Raw genomic sequence first — 19,953 nt, forward strand, 5'->3', positions numbered from 1 at the left:
TGCAATATATGCACATTTTTAAATTTATTATTATATGATGGTTTTTTATGGGCCGATCCCGGCGGTACTGCAATACCGTGCCAACCCGCGGCGGACGCGGAGCAAGCCCATGACATTCCGCCAATTTCCAAAAATCAGTTTAATATACTGGATCTTCTATGCCATACTATCAGATATTAAGCTGATAAGACAGATTTTGTAGTTTTTTAGTGAATACTTTAGTCTTAACCATAAAGAATTTCACCTCTAAACGCTTTATTGTCCGTTGCATAATCATGAACATTACCACTCAATTCTGAGTGACTTTGAACATGGGCAACGCGTATTTAAGCTGAAATATGAGAAAAATATAGTAAACGTAGATCATGAACCGCCAGCGACGCGATCCGAGTCCATGCCATGTCTGGAATGGAAGGTAAAAAATTAGATATGTTCAGTTGAAAATAACTGGAACATTTAGGTTATTTATACATATTTCAGTACTGGTTGCATAATTTCATGCGCAAGCCATTATTCATAGCACATGCAACTTCAATTATTTCTAGAGGTTAATATTCGATACTTAAGCACCAACACCAATAATATATAAGAGGTTAAGATTAATATTAGTATACATGCCAATTAATACATATTAAGGTTAGATAAGTGAAAGTTATCGTGCAACTTAATATTATGTTGTTAGAATAGCATGCAAAATAATTAGTTATTATCTAGTAATTGTAATCAGTAAACTACTTAAGCTTAGGGTTAGTATACATATAGATCTAAAGGATTAAGGTTAGTTTAAGAGTTATCATTCAACTTAATAAGTTTATAACATGCAAAGTTAGTACTTATTAGTAATAGTAAACTAAGTGAGCTTAAGTTAGTATACATGCAAGTTATGAAATGCAAGTTAATATAATTAGTAACATGCCATTATATCAATGATTTTATTAAGTGGTGCTATTTTAATAGCTGTTATTCCTGTGGAGGGCGGACATAAATATTTAGCTTGTGTACTGTCTGTGGCCCGTTATGTGTTCGATGTAAATATCTCGGGACCATCTGATCGTGTCGCTAACCATTAGCTTTTTCATTAGTACACAGTATTTCTTCCCTATTCCTAGTGATATCAATGTTCCCACATTCTCTGGGGAGTATCCTCCGAGGGACCCAAGCACGAAAGCATTCAGTTCCGTTTATATTCTTTCTTTTTGAAGTATTCTGCCAGTGCTGAGTATTTTCGGATTTTCTCAGCTCGTGCCTTCTCAAATGCTGCCTTCTTATTTTCGAAGGCCACCGTGACGTCGACGATTTTGACTTCTTTTTTGCCTTCGTCAACTATCACAATATCAGGCCTTTCGAGTCCAGAGTATCCAGGTATCTGCTGGTTTTGTATATAATACCATCGTCGGGCTTCTTGGCAGCTTTAACGAGCCGGTTCACAATCGCATCATGCCGCTTCGTCATTGTAGTGAAGTGGGGGCGGCAGTGATTTAGTACATGAGGTAAGGTCTCGTTGGAATCTCCGCATCTGCGACACTTTTTATCGCCTTGCCCATGTCTTCTGCAACCATTGAGGGGCACGACATTCAGCCTCGCTCTGTGTACGAACCTCCACTCTGCAAATCGCGTAAACTTTCCATCCCGCATGAAGTGGTTCGATGAGTTATACGCTGAAATAATATCAAATGCTTTCCCTTGGTCGGGCTTAGCCAGTAGCTGCTTCAGGTAGAATTTTCTCGCCGCAGTTCTGAGTTTCATTTCGGCATTCTTTCTTTCAACCTTCTCATCGTCCACATACAGTGCTTCGAGTTCTAGCCGGACATTTATTTTCATTTTTAGTCGGCGTACAGCCGCCCTTACTCTTGACCACACAGACGTGATATCGTTCGCCGGTTTGCCTAGTACGCCTTCAAATGAGGAATTTAAGTATTCCGTCATCAGTTGTGTTGTCGGTTCTGTTCCGGTTCTTTTTCGTACAACTTCTTTCAGTGCGTCCAAGCTTGACTTTGCTAGTGCTTCATCCCTCGATGTCATAATTCTTGTGGCGTGGACTATCTGTGCAATGTCGGCAAGCACGCTTGTGGGCAACATGTTAAAGCCTCCTTCCTTGTACGGAATGTACAGTATCTCCGCACTTGCTCTCTGAGGGAGATTAGCCCATTTTTTGGCGCATTTTTTGACTTTTTTATCATAGCTATTTAGCGCTTTCTTTGCCACACTTCCGTTGCGCAGGTGGAATTCAATCTGCGGCACGATAAAGGTATTAACTGCGTCAAATTTTTGCCATGGTGCCAATGGTGCCTTGTCGATTCTGTCCAAATGTTTCATCATATTTTCAATGACATCTTCCGCCGATCTAAATGTCTGGAATCCCGTGGGGACGCCCAAATATTCGTAGCTTTCTTCGCTGGTCAGGGATTTTAATTCATTGCTGCCTAACCGAAACTTGGTAGGCGAGGCCGCGTGATTTTTGCCATCCACATGTAGAGTGGCGCACTTATTTGGATTGAATTTTAGTCCTGCCCAATCTGAAATTTCCAGCGTTAGATCTAACAGCTTTTGTAGGCCGCTTTCTGATGTTGCCACTAAAACTATGTCATCGGCGTATGCCAAAACATTTACTTTCTGGCTGGAGAAGTAATGAGTGCCAGGTTGAAAATAATTGGAGATAGAGGGCATCCTTGTTTCACTCCTGCTCGTATCGGTATCTCCTCAGTCATGCCATTGCTAGATTTGATCTTGGTAGTACATTCTTGATATACCCGTTTGATAATAGCAATGGATTCTGTTCCGAGACCCGTCCATTGCAAAGCTTTGAACAGAGTCGAGTGTGGCACAGATCCGAATGCATTTCTGAGATCCAGCCACGCCACGCATGCTTCTGTTTTCCTTCGACGGGCATCCTGTACAATAGTTTGTAGAAGAAAATTATGCTCGCTGCATCCTTCGAATGGCATAAATCCTTTCTGGGAAGGCGATATGCGATTGTTTTCGATGGCCCATTGCGCCAATCTACCTGCGATCGTTGACGCATATAGTTTCCCAAGTGTATTGGAGAGCGCAATCGGCCTCCAATTTGATATGTCCATTGGGTCGCCTTTCTTTGGTATTAATACCGTCTCTGACTGGTTCCAATTCCGGGGAGTGTAGTCTAATCTTCGTGCTGTGTTGAACACGGCAGCAGCAATATAACTTCCCGGGTCTATCTTTTTCCACACGTTGTACCGGATGCCGTCAGGACCTGGCGCGGTATCCTTGCACCTGTTCAGTCTTTTCCATATCTCATCCGGCGTGAATCTGGAAATCAGCGGGTTATCACATGTAGCGGCTTCTAGTGTTGGAACCACCTCTGGAATGTCAGTAGTTACGTGTCCCGTTTCTCCGTACGTAGCCAGAAAATGTTGAAACAGTTGTTCAGTATTTATTACGCAGCGGCCATTGGAATTCTCTTCTGTCACTTGTCTGTAGGCTCGTTTCCTATTCCGGCGGTACAATTTTTATAATCTGGCTGCTACCGTCGGATCGAACTCGTTGGTCCTATTTCTGCGACGCCTCTCATATTGACTCCGCGGTCTTGGTTGTTCTAAAATTGCCGGCTGTTCATCGTTCTTAGAAGTCAGTCTGGTGTATAAGGCGTCTAACAGAGACTCAAATTGCTCTGGGTCGTTTACTTTGTTAAGTGCAGCTGCCATCTCCACCTGTAATATGGTTAAAGGTCTTTCCTCTTGCCTTTCTTCAGCAAACTCTACACTATTCAGACTAGCTCCTGCCGGTATTCCTTCTGGAATTGTGGGCAGGACATTTGTTGGTCGTGAAGCTGATGTGTCATTATTCGTTATCTCGCTATCGCTTGAATTGGAACGCGTTCGCCGAACGCGTTGAGCGACATAGGACGCGGCGTCGTTTTCTACAATGCCTTCCGTCTCGTTCCGGCATGTATTGTTTCTTGACACATGCCTTGTTGCTTGCTTCAACGTGTAAAATTCTTCCTTACAGCATCGGCAACGGAATTTTAAGGATGCATTTCTGTTATGCGTATTTCTGTGGTGCCTCAGTAGCCCATTATGGCTACTGAAATGTTTTGGTGCTCCTTGGCACGCCTCGCAATGAAATCTTACTGTCAGGGGAACGTCTATGAACACTAAATTGTTCCTATTCTCGACCTCTACTGGAATTGCAGAGCTTGTTTCCGACTCCATGGCTAGAATACAGTTGGTTAGTAATCTTAAACCTAGAGGGCTTTGCTACTGGCTACTGAAGTGCTAACTTGTCCGATCGCTAGGTGAGCGTACGCAAATCTGCGTAGCGATGCGGGGAGTCAATCGTACGAACGAGATCACCCACACGTCATCGGTTATGTATGGACACTAAAACAGTATTCCTTTAGATCAAGGGGGCGCACCTGAAGAACTCCGAACAACCCTTAATATAAGGGAGCGCACAGGAAGTTTCAGGAGTCTTCAGTGTTCGACTACGAATCAATCAAGGGGGCCTTCTTCAAGACTCTTATAGAAATCGTCTATATCGGGGATTCAATCACTCAAGTGTGAGATCGCCCTATGACAGATTTCGCCCCGAACTAATTTGCGTAGTTTGAATTTCCTTGGTCCAAGGGGGCGCGCAGTGGGTGCTCCGGGGGTCCTCAATTCGCAACACGAGGATCAACCAAATCAAAAGATTTGGGATCGCTCATGCGAAGAGTGCCACGTCCGAGACAACCGTGCCACAACTCAGCCCAGATAGGTTTTTGAGGGGGCCCCCCGTCGCATAGGGCTCCGGGGATCACCGCACTAATAAGCGCAGGATCACCCTACCTTTTGCAAGGGGGCACACACCTCGTGCCTATACCGCTGGGACGGAAATGCCAAGGCAAAACCGTACAAGCCACCAAGTCTAACACTCAATTCGTAGAATCAAGGGGGCGCCGCTCTGAAAAGAGCAGTCACTCCCAGACTCCACGAAGAGTCTCGACAGGGGGGCCCCCACCTAATCCTACCACTAACCTGTACCTTAGTCCCGCTCCGCTCCAGTCCTTGTCCCGCATCAGTCCCGCTCCAGTCTCGCTCCAGTCCTCGTCCCGCTCTGGTCCTGTTTCGCTCGGTCTCACCTAGGGCTCCGGGGGGCTCCGCTTCCGACGACCTCGGCACAAAATGACCAAAAAACAAAATATAGCCTTTTTCTTATTTCCTAATCAGAGAAGCCGTCTAATTAAGCTGATAAGAACAGATACTACACTTTGATCTTAGCCATTCGGCCGAGAAGCGATAAATTTGCGGACAAATACTATTTTTTAAATTCTACAATATAAACAAAATATTCCCAACTATTTCAACGATTCATTTTTCATCTATTTTTATCAACTCTCGCGTCCATTCCCTAACTATTCTTCACCCCCCAAAGTTCTATGAGCGAATGTTCTAATATGGCTGTTAACTCTACTGTCGTTATAAGCCTTTTCTCACATTTGTAAAATTTTACAAAAATATTTATATAAAGTATTTTCTGACACTTGCAAAATTTTTCAAAAAAATATGTTATTAGGAGAACAGACGGTCATATTCATATTAATTTCTTTATCGATAGATGTGTGTTCATACTTATATATATTAAACTCATTTTATCGTCATATTTATATAAAGTATTTTCTGACACTTGCAAAATTTTTCAAAAAAATATGTTATTAGGAGAACAGACGCTCATATTCATATTAATTTCTTTATCGATAGATGTGTGTTCATACTTATATATATTAAACTCATTTTATTGTCATATTTATATAAAGTATTTTCTGACACTTGCAAAATTTTTCAAAAAAATATGTTATTAGGAGAACAGACGCTCATATTCATATTAATTTCTTTATCGATAGATGTGTGTTCATACTTATATATATTAAACTCATTTTATCGTCATATTTATATAAAGTATTTTCTGACACTTGCAAAATTTTTCAAAAAAATATATTAGAACAGACGCTCATATATATAATTTCTTTTCGTAGATGTGTGTTCATTAGTCTTTATATATTTTTTTTTTTTATTATTAATTCTATAGTTTTATATATATATTAATTTATATAGTTAATTTGAAATCAATTATCGATATTACATATCAATATATTTATATATATTTATATATATATATATATATATATATTTAATATGCAATATATGCACATTTTTAAATTTATTATTATATGATGGTTTTTTATGGGCCGATCCCGGCGGTACTGCAATACCGGGCCAACCCGCGGCGGAAGCGGAGCAAGCCCCTGACATTCCGCCAATTTCCAAAAATCAGTTTAATATACTGGATCTGCTATGCAGATACTATCAGATATTAAGCTGATAAAAACAGATACTACACTTTGATCTTAGCCATTCGGCCGAGAAGCGATAAATTTGCGACAGACAGACAGAAATAAAAATTTATTCAATATATACAGTGTAAAATACAGTGAATTATATGTGGGTTTGTCTACCCTGGGGGTATTTTACCCAAAAGTTTATGGTTTTACAATATTGTCTATATATTTGTATTTGTACAATATTTTATTCATTATTTCGCAAGGACAAAAAAAGGAGACGATTTTTGTCACCTAAAAAAAATCCTTCATTCATTGTTTTATGGCTTATGTATTCACTGCGGGCTCGATCAGGTAGTTAGGCATGGCATAGTTCCCGTACCAGATCATTTCTGATGTGTACTGGCCTAACGCGCGGATGGTACTATTATCGTGATCCCTACACTTTCGGTAAAAATTCTCGGTGAGCTTTTTTATGTGTCGAGTATGGTCGGTATGTCCGTCTGTTCGTGTAAATATTTCGTTGGGTAGTAGTGTCTCGTCAGTGGGTTCCTTGATTTGTCTAGTACCAGTCGCAGTGCTTTGTTCTGTGCTATTTGTAGTCTCCGTCTGTTGGTCTTGGTTGTCGCGTTCCATGCCGGAGCGGCGTATGTCAGTAATGGTCTTATGAGTGTCAAGTAAAGTGTCCGCTTGTTCTTCACGCTTAGCGGGCTGTTGTGGTTCAAAAGAGGTCTCAGTAGATTCATCATCCCGTAAGCCTGTCCAATTTTTGTATTCGTATGTTTTGTGAAGCTGAGTCTATAGTCCAAGGTTACGCCAAGGTATTTGACTTCCTTGGACCACTCAGCTTCATGGCCCATTACCTTTAGTTTCGTCAAGTCAGTAAGTGTAATGGACCAACGGCTTTTTGTAAAGAAAATTGCTTCTGTTTTAGAAGGATTGATTTTAATTTGCCATTTTTCCGTGTAATCAGTCAGGGCGTCTATATGTCTCTGTATTTTTGTAGTCAGTAGCGTAGGTGAACGTGATGATCTGTAAATGGCAGTGTCGTCAGCAAATGTCAACAGTGTTGTGTCGGCGTCAGTGGGCATGTCGTGGATGTAGACGTTAAACAAGGCCGGTCCCAGGATCGAGCCCTGCGGTACTCCCGCCGTCACTTGTTTAATCGTCGAGGGTGTGTTGTCTACTTGAACTGTGAAATTACGGTCTGCGAGGTAAGAATGGAGTAGTTTTGTGATGTATGGTGGAAAGTTAAGGGTTATGAATTTGTGTATCAGTCCGTCCATCCAGATGGTGTCAAAAGCCTTCTCGAAATCGAGCAACACCAATCCGGTATGGTTTCGTCTATTGAAGTTGAGTACAGTGTTTTCTATTAGTTGTGTCAGTGGATGTAACGTAGAGTGCTGTTCCTTAAAGCCGTACTGTGTGTCTGGTATAATCTTGTTTCGTCTGATGTGTCTGTTGATGCGTTTGAGCAGTACCTTTTCAGTTACTTTGCTCATTGTATTGAGGAGGCTGATTGGTCTGTAATTTTGCGGAGAGTCTGGCTGTTTCCTCGGCTTCAGGATAGGAAATATGGTCGATGTTTTCCATGAAGCAGGAAAGTGGCCTTTGGCCATTATACGGTTAACCAGTCGTGTGATTAGTATGTATGCGTTCGTTGGTAGTTGTTTCAGTATTATATTTTGTAGTCCGTCCGGTCCGGGTGCTTTCCTGTTCGGTAGTTTTCTGATTGTCAACTTTATTTCTGAAACTGTGGCAGGGTCTATTCGTAGGTCTTTGTCGTTAAATTGTTCAGTAAAATTTTGAATAGAATTGCGTACGTCTCGTCTTAAGTCTGCGTTGGACATGTCGGCGTTTTGTCTGTGTATGTTTTCAAAGTGTGTTGCTAAAATTTCTGCTTTGTCTGCTGGTGTCGTGGCGTAGTTGTTGTCAGGTAGTTTGAGTGGCGGGATAGGTGTTGTTTTCCTCGTCAGCCTTTTGGCTGTTTGCCAAACTTTGTGCGGGTCAGTGTTGATGGTTTCTAGTTTTTTAGTCCAAGTGTCATTCCGGTGCTCACGTATCTCATTATGAATAATTTTTGTCAGTCTGTTTACGTGTTCCTTTAGTAGTCTGTCACCAGTACGTTGCCACAGTTTCTTTATATTGTTCTTTAATTTAATTTTTACTAATATTTGTTGAGGAAGCGTGTCAAATGTGGATGTATTTGCGTGTCGCAGCGGTATTGTGTGTTGGATGGTGTCCGTGATCGTCCGTGTCAGATGTGTCACAGCCTCCTCTATGTCTGTATTGGTCTCTATGGGTATCGTGTGTCGTATATTGTCTGTAATAATTTCTCTAAAAAGTGGCCAGTTGGCTCTCGAATAATCTAAAATGTTGCGTTCTGGAGTACGGTCGACGTCGAGTCTGTCAGAGATGGTCATAAAAACAGGGTTATGGTCAGAGTTGAATAGTGTTCTAGTTATGGGTTCGGATGTTATGTGAATGTTTTTTGTCAAAGCCAGATCGATTGTGCTGTGATGGTGTGTCTGTACGGTGGCATATCTGGTCGGTGTGTCAGGATAGTGTAGTTGTGCGTCCGTGGTGTTGTGTTCCGTCAGATATTCGTAGAGTCGGATTCCGTTCGCGTTGTTGTAGTTGCAGTTCCAAGATGTATGTTGCGCGTTGAAGTCTCCTGCCATTAAGACGTGTGTGTTTGAGTCAAGTAGGTTTTGTAGGTCCGTCAGTTGCAGTCCGCTTGCCGGGATGTAAATCGATATTATAGTCACTTTTTGACCTCTTTTGTATACATTAATAGTTGTTATTTCAGAACAGCCCGCTGTCAGGTTTGGCACTTGCTCGTGTCTGATATTAGACTTGATCAATATTGCAGTGCCTCCCCATCCGCGTGAGTTTGTCGGTCTGTCGTTCCTGTATACTTTATAGTTGCTGATGTAAAGTCTGTCCGTAGGTTTCAGGTGTGTCTCGTTAATTAGTACAATGTCCAAGTCATATTTTGTTATGGTCTGTTTCAGTTCGTCTACGTTGTTTTTGAGTCCGTTGGAGTTGAAGTACATTATGTGTATGTCGCGTGCGTGATTTATGGGCATGCCGTTAAAAAGTTAAGTATGGTTGTGTATTTGTCATTGTAAGTCATATTTGTGTTCAATGTCTTTGTCAGTTTATAAAGCTCACTGAAAATTTGTCTTACCTCGGGATCCGCGAATAACTTCCTGATCTCACCCATAACAGTAAATAGTCCCTCTGGTGTACTCAGGTCTGGATCGGACTGGCTGGTGGTAGGCCGGATTCGTGAGGATGCTGGCCGGATCGGTTCTGGTGCTGGCTGGATCTTCGGCGATGGATACTGGGAGGCCGGCGGTGTTCGTGGTGATGATGGTACCGGGAGTTCAGGAAACGCAGATCTGTTGTTATGGCCATCGTTGGTGGGTTTTAAAGCTGACGAGAAGCTCCTCGTCAGCGGCGCAGGTATTGGCGCTGGCTTGTATGCTGGATTTCTCTTAAGCGCATCTTTGTCTCTTTTTGCTCTATAGTTGATTAGAGCTGGGCATTTAGAATAGTTAGCCGGGTGGTTTTCTTGGCAGTTCACGCATTTCGGGTCCTCGGTTGGTGGCTTCGTGCACACTCCTGGTGGGTGCACGTTCGTGCATTTTATGCATCTTACCGCATGTCGCACGTGTACGAGGTATGACCGAAGTTCAGGCACTTGTGGCACTGGATGGTCTTGTTTAGTGGCCTGTAGCTTTCCCATTTAAATATATGTCCTTCTATATTGTTTATTTCCTTCAGTTTGGCCATCTCTTGTTCCTTATCTAGAAGGACAATATATATAGGGAGTTTGCGTTGACTGCCGTCCGATTCCTTCTTCTTAATTTGGACCACCTGCTTCACCTTAATGCCCTTGGCTTTCAGCGATAAATTTGCGGACAAATACTATTTTTTAAATTCTACAATATAAACAAAATATTCCCAACTATTTCAACGATTCATTTTTCATCTATTTTTATCAACTCTCGCGTCCATTCCCTAACTATTCTTCACCCCCCAAAGTTCTATGAGCGAATGTTCTAATATGGCTGTTAACTCTACTGTCGTTATAAGCCTTTTCTCACATTTGTAAAATTTTACAAAAATATTTATATAAAGTATTTTCTGACACTTGCAAAATTTTTCAAAAAAATATGTTATTAGGAGAACAGACGGTCATATTCATATTAATTTCTTTATCGATAGATGTGTGTTCATACTTATATATATTAAACTCATTTTATCGTCATATTTATATAAAGTATTTTCTGACACTTGCAAAATTTTTCAAAAAAATATGTTATTAGGAGAACAGACGCTCATATTCATATTAATTTCTTTATCGATAGATGTGTGTTCATACTTATATATATTAAACTCATTTTATTGTCATATTTATATAAAGTATTTTCTGACACTTGCAAAATTTTTCAAAAAAATATGTTATTAGGAGAACAGACGCTCATATTCATATTAATTTCTTTATCGATAGATGTGTGTTCATACTTATATATATTAAACTCATTTTATCGTCATATTTATATAAAGTATTTTCTGACACTTGCAAAATTTTTCAAAAAAATATGTTATTGGGAGAACAGACGCTCATATTCATATTAATTTCTTTATCGATAGATGTGTGTTCATACTTATATATATTAAACTCATTTTATTGTCATATTTATATAAAGTATTTTCTGACACTTGCAAAATTTTTCAAAAAAATATGTTATTAGGAGAAGAGACACTCATATTCATATTAATTTCTTTATCGATAGATGTGTGTTCATACTTATATATATTAAACTCATTTTATTGTCATATTTATATGAAGTATTTTCTGACACTTGCAAAATTTTTCAAAAAAATATGTTATTAGGAGAACAGACGCTCATATTCATATTAATTTCTTTATCGATAGATGTGTGTTCATACTTATATATATTAAACTCATTTTTTGTCATATTTATATGAAGTATTTTCTGACACTTGCAAAATTTTTCAAAAAAATATGTTATTAGGAGAACAGACGCTCATATTCATATTAATTTCTTTATCGATAGATGTGTGTTCATACTTATATATATTAAACTCATTTTTTGTCATATTTATATGAAGTATTTTCTGACACTTGCAAAATTTTTCAATCCTATTATCGTTATATATAATCTTTTGTTAGATTTGTATAGCTTTATATATTTTTTTATTTTATTATTAATTCTATAGTTTTTATATAATTAATTTATATAGTTAATTTGAAATCAATTATCGATATTACATATCAATATATTTATATATATTTATATATATATATATTTAATATGCAATATATGCACATTTTTAAATTTATTATTATATGATGGTTTTTTATGGGCCGATCCCGGCGGTACTGCAATACCGGGCCAACCCGCGGCGGAAGCGGAGCAAGCCCCTGACATTCCGCCAATTTCCAAAAATCAGTTTAATATACTGGATCTGCTATGCAGATACTATCAGATATTAAGCTGATAAGAACAGATGTTTCTTTTTAGATAATGCTGATGATATAGTGTAGGCCATTTGCAAATCTTAAAGAATTTTGATGTATCGCTGTGTATGTCAGACCAAGTATATAACTAGTACAATACGCGGACTGACATATAGCGAGCATATATCTGGAAGAGGAAATTACAATTTTATTGATATATAATAAAACACTACGGGCCAGCTATTAGCTGGTAGTGTGTATACATTTATTCAGCATTTTTAAATTATAGAAAATTATGCCGTTAACATGTTAACGGCATGTACATATTGTGGATAATACAGTATTCATAACATCAAAAAGTATATAAAATTATTTGAGCAATAGCTTCGATATTCTTCAGTCTTGGTCTTTATTCAACCATGGTGCTGGGTAGAATGTATTCGTTGAGGTTATAATATCGTCATTCAACAGTTTTCTCGTCCCTCCTCAGCCGTGGTATTGTCTGCTTCCTGTGATGTGTTCGACATACATGTCACGGGACCATTTGATAGTGTCGGACACCATCAGGCGCTTCATTAGCACAGAGTAGCGGCGGCCTATTCCTAAGGCTATTAGGGTTTCGACGTTACTTTTGTCGTATCCCCCGAGTGATCCCATGACGAATACCAGGATTTTGGTGGTTAGGCCTTGAGTATGTAAATGATTGGCCAGGGCACTATATTTCCTGATTTTTTCAGCTCTCGCAGTAACGAATGCTTGAGGCCGGTTCTCGAACGCCACCGTCACATCCATAATTAAGGCGATTTTCTGCGTTTCGTCTAAAATGACTACGTCGGGTCTCTCAGTCCCAATATATCCCGGGATCTGCTGATTAATAAACGTTCTGGATCCAGGTGGCACCTTCATTGCTTTCGTCAACCGGTTTAGAATCGCGTTATGTCTTTTCGTCATGGTGGCAAACTGTGGACGGCAGTGGTTCAGAACGTGCGGCAGCGTCTCGTTCTGGTGTCCGCATCGTCTGCACCGTTTGTCGTTCTGGCCGAATCTTCGGCACCCGTTCAACGGCAGTACGTTCAGACGGGCTCTATGTATGAAACGCCAGTCGGCAAATCTTGTAAAACTGCCATCTCTTATAAAGTGGTTGGAGACAGAGTTGGCCGATGTCACTTCCATAGCTTTTCCCTGGTCGGGTTTAAGTATAAGTTTGTTGCGGAAGTGATTCCGCGCCGCTGTTCTTAGTGCGCTTTCTGAATTCTGTCTCTCAACGCGCTTGTCGTCCACTTGCAGTGAGTCCAATTCGAGGAGGAAGTTGATTTTGCCCTTTAGGCGTCTGGCGGCTGCTCTGAGTCTCGTCCATGTCGAACTAATGTCGTTGCTCGGTTTTGCCACCAATCCTTCGTCAGATCCGTTGATGTAGTCAACGAGTTCCTTCGGCGTGGCCTCTCTGATCGTTTTCTTCCGAACAACCTCCTTCAGCGCTGCCAGACTTGCTTCTGCGACGCTGTCATCGTTGGACGTGAGCAGTCTGTGCGCATGGACGACCTGTCCGATGTCTGCCAAGAAAGAGGTTGGTAGCAGGTTGAAGCCTCCCTCTTTGTAGGCGAGATATAGGATCTCAGCGCTGGCTCGCTTTGGCAGATTGGCCCACTTCTTGGCGTAATTCTTCACCTCCCGGTCGTATATCCAAAGTAGTTTTTTCGTGGTTTTACCGTTCCGGAGGTGAAATTGTAATTGCGGCATGATGAACGTGTTTAAGGCGTCCACCTTTTGCCAGGGGGCTAGTAACGAATTGTTCAGTTGCTCCGCATGCCTCCTCATCGCCCTGATGACTTCGTCGGCCGAACTGAAACTCTGAAAACCCGTTGGGATGCCTAGGTATTCATAAGATTGGTCCATGTCCAAGGTTTTCATAGTTTCTCCATTCAGGCTGAAGGTTGTAGTAATAGCTCGGTGTTGTTTGCCGTCCACATGCAGCGTGGCGCATTTTCTGGTGTTGAACTGCAGTCCGCTCCATTTTGAAACCGTAGCTGTAGTGTCCATCAGTTTCTGCAGTCCTTCTGCGCTATCAGCCATCAGCACAAGATCGTCGGCATACGCCAGCACGTTATTGATGGTGCCGTTTGCATTATAGTTTTCTGGCGTGTTTCGGATGGCTCGTAGCAGCGGTTCAATGGCCATGTTGAATGTTATAGGAGACAGCGGACATCCCTGTTTCACTCCCGCTTCTACTGGAACGTCCTCCGTTGATCCCTGGACGCTTCTGATCTTCGTCGTGCATCCGCTATAAATTCTTTCTATCAGGGCAATGCTCTCGCTGCCCAGTCCCGCCCAGCGCATTGCGTTAAAGATTGTTTTATGTGGGATCGAACCGAAAGCATTTTTCAGGTCTAGCCATGCGACCGCGATTTCTTTTCGTCTTCTTCTGGCATCCTGAATTGAAGATTGCAGCGTGTAGTTATGTTCGCTGCAACCTTCAAATGGCATGAAACCTTTTTGTGCGTTTGAGATGCGGTTATTTTCTTTGCACCATTTGCCCAGGCGATCTGCCAGAACCGAGGCGTATAGCTTTCCAATTGTATTCGACAGGGCGATAGGCCTCCAGCTCGTGACCTCATCCAAGTCGCCTTTCTTCGGAATTAAGATGGTCTCCGACACTTGCCACGAGCGTGGTACATACTTCAGTTTGTGTGTTTGGTTAAATATTGCCGCTAATATATGCGAGCCAGGGTCGCATTTTTTCCATAGCCAGTATCTGATGCCATCGGGACCCGGTGCCGTATTTTTGCATTTAAGCGCACGGGCCCAGATCTCTTCTGCTGTGAAATCTTTAGTAAGAGGATTATTGTTCCCATCTCCCACCGGTGTTATTGGAGGTATAATTTCTGGCATGGCTTCTGATGGTTCCGGATCTGGTTGTCTTCGGTAGACGGCCTTGAAGTATGCGTGGAGGAATTCGGGTTCAAAGTGACAATAAGCTCTTTCGTTATTTCCCGTTATTTCCCTAAACGCCCTTTTTCTATCTCGTCTGTATAGTTTTTGTATGCGGGCAGCAGCGGCGGGGTCGAAGGTCATATCCGTATTCCTCCTACGACGTCGTCTCTGATCGGTATTGGGTCGGTATCCGCGACCAGTCTCGTTTCGGGGTTCAGCGCTTTCATTCGGCTTGATTGAATTCGATATGTCTTCGATTTCTTTATCCAGGTCGGCCGGTGTTGCAATAGCCTGAATCCTCCGGCAGGCCTCGACCTGGAATTCCGTCATTTTTGGAGTGACCAGTGTAGGCGTCGGGATGGTTCCTTCGTTTCTTGTTTGTTGGCGGACGCCCTCTTCTTGCGATGGAGTCTCGCTTGGCCGAGTGTTGATTTCTTCTACTATTGCTCTTATATCACGCAGGCGTTCCGCAATTTCCCTCGCCATTTCGTTTGCTGTTACCGTTTCATTCTCGTTGGAAATCACCTCGATCGGGGGTGCTGTCTCGTCATTTGTTTCGGATGTATTTTCTTCAGTTGCTACTCTTCTCGCTATTAAGCTAGGCCACATTGGAATTTCATCGTCTACAATTCCGGGTAGTAATGCTGGCGGTTCCAGCTCCGGTGGCATCTCTGCTGTGGTAGGCAATTGGCTTCCGCTTGTCCTATTTGTGGTGATTTCTATTGGGCTGAGCCACAGCGGAATATTTTCGCCGGTTTCCTCGTGCAGTTGTCCTGGTGGATTGAGTTCTGATGAACTCTCAACTGTGGTGGATTCTCGTCCTCCGCTTGATTTGCCTCTTCTCGCTGTTAAATTAGGCCGCGTCGGGGTTTCATTGTTTAATGTTTCGGGTAGCAAAACTGGTGTTTCCGGCTCCGGTGGCGTCTCTGAAATGGTGGGCAGCTTTTTCCCGCTCGTTCTATTTGTGATTATTTCTATTGGACTGGGCCACAGCAGAATATTGTCGCCGGTTTCTTCGCGTAGTAGTCCTGGTGGATTAGGTTTTGGTGACAATATTTCAGCTGCGGTGAATTCCGGGTTTCCGCCTGTTGTGTCTAAGGTCGCGCTTTTCGTTCTCCAAATAACCCTACCACCCTTCTGACTTCGGTCTGATGGAGGCACACTCGCGGCTCTAGTTCTTGACCTTGTCATAATTTGAGAGCTAGAGGCTGGAGGGGGGGTTATATTCCTGGTCCCTGATGTGGTTACTGCAGTTTTAGGTCTCTTTTTGGTGATCGAAGCAGGTCTGCTGCTCCCAGCCTGAATATTTGGGCCAACTGCAGAAGCGGACTTTGGTGGAGTGCTGGGTGTTGGCTTGGTCGGTTTATTATGTTTTGTCATATTGGCCTTTTTCCCGCGACCTTCACATTTCATGAGGTGGCCCCTAAATGCGTTTAACGATGTTGGTAAGTTGCATAACGAGCATTTGTATTTGAGCACAGCGTGGTGCTCTATCCTCAAATGCATCATAAGTTTACTCTTCTGGGTGTATGCTTTCCTGCATTTGGGGCAATGTGCTTTGTCATCTTTCAATGGTAGGTCCAGGTAGACGACCTCAGACTCTGCAGAAGTAGTATTTTCTGTGCTGAGCGAAAGTCTGAGGTCGTAATCCCAAGGCTTTGCAGGCCTGCGTCCGGGTAAGCTTCTTTGGGAGCTCATGTAGTATCTGCTTTCTTATTTGGGGCAAGTTTTCTCATGACATTTCATGCATATCACCATTTATTCATTCATTCATTCATATGTTGGTTTATATTGGTTTTGAGCAAGGAAAGAAAGAGAAAAAAAAAAAAAAAAAAAAAAAAAAAAAAAAAAACAATTAAATAATAATAAAAATAATAATAATAATAATAATATAATAATAATAATAATAATAATAATAATAATAATAATAATAATAATAATAATAATAATAATAATAATGAATAATAATATTAATAATAATAATAATAAGTAAAATAATAATAATAATAAAAAATCAATAAATAAATAAATAAATAAAAAGTAAAATGGGCCAAAATAAATTTATATATAGGACATAAATATAAGTATAAAAAGCAAAAATAGATATAAAAATAAAAATGCGAAAAGTAAATCAATAATTATAAGAGAGGAAAAAAAATGCAATAACGTATAACATAGTAATAATTTAAAACATGTCATGTATTTATTGTAGACAGCGAACGCGTATGTCGCTGTGTCGACAGCGTGCCTCGCCTGTTGATACACACGCCCAGTGGAGCGCATGTCAAAGTGTGAGAATCAATTTATGGCAATTGTGAAAAGTTGTGTAACGCGAAATAAAGTTTAGGGTTAATGATGATGTAATTAAAGGTTGGAATCATAATTATAACTGTGATATATTACGTTTGAATTTAGTTGGGTGACAAATTTAGATATATGTATATATATCTATGAAACAATAATCGATTTGGGTTCGTGTCTCACCGTTTAATGTTCCGCGGAGACGGGCTTCAGCTAAGGCGCGTCAGTCGCGTGATCGGTACACTCCGCGACAGAATGTATCGAAAATTTTGAACGATTGATATAATAGAATACGAAAATATAACTGAATTGCGAATGGATTTTGGTAGAAATATATTATAATTTGATATGATGGAGTAGTTGGTGGTAATGGCAAACTTTGTGTAATGCAGCTATATGTAGGTATATTATTTATGTCTACAAGTATGCATTCACCGATCGGCAGAAAGTAATTTAATAATATAAATGTAGGCTTAATTATTATTATTTTAAGCGTTTATATTAAGGTAAACAGAGAAAGTGTATGGCAAAAGTAAAAAACACGACTATAAGTATAATTATAATTCTGGATATAATGCGAGTAAGAATAGTTAGTTAGTTTTTAGTTTCAAATTTAAATAAAGAAAAATGTATTGAATTTACAGTAACAATATAATTGCATTTACAACGATATGGTTGTCAATGCAAAATGTATATCGTAATAGTAATTTGAGTATGTAATGAATATTTATTGTTTTATATATAGCGCGAAATTATAATTATAGTCGCGCGACTAAATACACATAATTATAATAAGAGAAGAATAAAGGTTTGAGAATTCTCGAACAGTAATTATGCGCGAGACGCGCAACGTTGTTAATTTTTGTATCGCGTATTTTACCGATCAGCGAAACGCATCTATGCATCCACCGTTATACGTATATGCGACGCGCGAGCTGCAATCACACATACAATCAAACCGTCAGCACACACGTCCACCCGCATACACGCGCGATCTACAAACCAACATACGTGCGTACACACACACAAACACACATGCACACACACACATATTACGTACTTATACTATGTCATAATGAGAAAACTTACCCGTATGATTTACTCGCGAATGGAACACATCACAGTTTTAGAATAAGTCAAATATTTATTTTAAGTTAGCGAAAGCCTTTTGGAAGCGCTGGCAAATCGTCGGAAGCGGAGCAGGCCCCTGACAAATAAAATTTATCCAAAAATCACTTAAAACACTTTATATCGCGAAATTTATTAAGCTGATAAGAACAGATACTACACTTTGATCTTAGCCATTCGGCCGAGAAGCGATAAATTTGCGGACAAATACTATTTTTTAAATTCTACAATATAAACAAAATATTCCCAACTATTTCAACGATTCATTTTTCATCTATTTTTATCAACTCTCGCGTCCATTCCCTAACTATTCTTCACCCCCCAAAGTTCTATGAGCGAATGTTCTAATATGGCTGTTAACTCTACTGTCGTTATAAGCCTTTTCTCACATTTGTAAAATTTTACAAAAATATTTATATAAAGTATTTTCTGACACTTGCAAAATTTTTCAAAAAAATATGTTATTAGGAGAACAGACGCTCATATTCATATTAATTTCTTTATCGATAGATGTGTGTTCATACTTATATATATTAAACTCATTTTATCGTCATATTTATATAAAGTATTTCTGACACTTGCAAAATTTTTCAAAAAAATATGTTATTAGGAGAACAGACGCTCATATTCATATTAATTTCTTTATCGATAGATGTGTGTTCATACTTATATATATTAAACTCATTTTATTGTCATATTTATATAAAGTATTTTCTGACACTTGCAAAATTTTTCAAAAAAATATGTTATTAGGAGAACAGACGCTCATATTCATATTAATTCTTTATCGATATATGTGTGTTCATACTTATATATATTAAACTCATTTTATCGTCATATTTTATATAAATATTTTACACTTGCAAAATTTTTCAAAATATTTATTAGGAAACAGACGCTCATATTCATATTAATTTCTTTATCGATAGATGTGTGTTCATACTTATATATTTAAACTCATTTTATCGTCATATTTATATAAAGTATTTCTGACACTTGCAAAATTTTTCAAAAAAATATGTTATTAGGAGAACAGACGCTCATATTCATATTAATTTCTTTATCGATAGATGTGTGTTCATACTTATATATATTAAACTCATTTTATCGTCATATTTATATAAGTATTTTCTGACACTTGCAAAATTTTTCAAAAAAATATGTTATTGGGAGAACAGACGCTCATATTCATATTAATTTCTTTATCGATAGATGTGTGTTCATACTTATATATTTAACTCATTTTATTGTCATATTTATATAAAGTATTTTCTGACACTTGCAAAATTTTTCAAAAAATGTTATTAGGAGAACAGACGCTCATATTCATATTAATTTCTTTATCGATAGATGTGTGTTCATACTTATATATATTAAACTCATTTTTTGTCATATTTATATGAAGTATTTTCTGACACTTGCAAAATTTTTCAATCCTATTATCGTTATATATAATCTTTGTTAGATTTGTATAGCTTTATATATTTTTTTATTTTATTATTAATTTTTATAGTTTTATATAATTAATTTATATAGTTAATTTGAAATCAATTATCGATATTACATATCAATATATTTATATATATTTTATATAATATATATATTTAATATGCAATATATGCACATTTTTAATTTATTATTATATGATGGTTTTTTATGGGCCGATCCCGGCGGTACTGCAATACCGGGCCAACCCCGCGGCGGAAGCGGAGCAAGCCCCTGACATTCCGCCAATTTCCAAAAATCAGTTTAATATACTGGATCTGCTATGCAGATACTATCAGATATTAAGCTGATAAGAACAGAT

The 19,953-nt window shown here is 39.4% G+C and overlaps 2 non-coding genes and 4 pseudogenes across 2 annotated transcripts; all 6 read right to left on the reverse strand.

Annotated features, from left to right (window-relative positions):
• Window positions 1–42: 42 nt before the first annotated feature.
• LOC113376002 lies at window positions 43–240 on the reverse strand. The gene has a single exon (XR_003367022.1). It is a non-coding gene; the product is annotated as a U2 spliceosomal RNA (small nuclear RNA).
• Window positions 241–5,133: 4,893 nt separating this feature from the next.
• Window positions 5,134–5,254, reverse strand: LOC113375831 (annotated as a pseudogene).
• Window positions 5,255–6,192: 938 nt separating this feature from the next.
• LOC113375799 lies at window positions 6,193–6,385 on the reverse strand. The gene has a single exon (XR_003367021.1). It is a non-coding gene; the product is annotated as a U2 spliceosomal RNA (small nuclear RNA).
• A 5,298-nt stretch (window positions 6,386–11,683) lies between these two features.
• On the reverse strand, window positions 11,684–11,866 carry LOC113375936 (annotated as a pseudogene).
• Window positions 11,867–18,166: 6,300 nt separating this feature from the next.
• On the reverse strand, window positions 18,167–18,339 carry LOC113376068 (annotated as a pseudogene).
• Window positions 18,340–19,797: 1,458 nt separating this feature from the next.
• LOC113375868 lies at window positions 19,798–19,953 on the reverse strand (annotated as a pseudogene; the record flags this gene model as incomplete).

Source organism: Ctenocephalides felis, unplaced genomic scaffold (genome assembly GCF_003426905.1).
Source record: "Ctenocephalides felis isolate EL2017-DRISC unplaced genomic scaffold, ASM342690v1 CF-g0.4_SCAFFOLD_00117, whole genome shotgun sequence".
Classification (NCBI taxonomy): domain Eukaryota; kingdom Metazoa; phylum Arthropoda; class Insecta; order Siphonaptera; family Pulicidae; genus Ctenocephalides; species Ctenocephalides felis.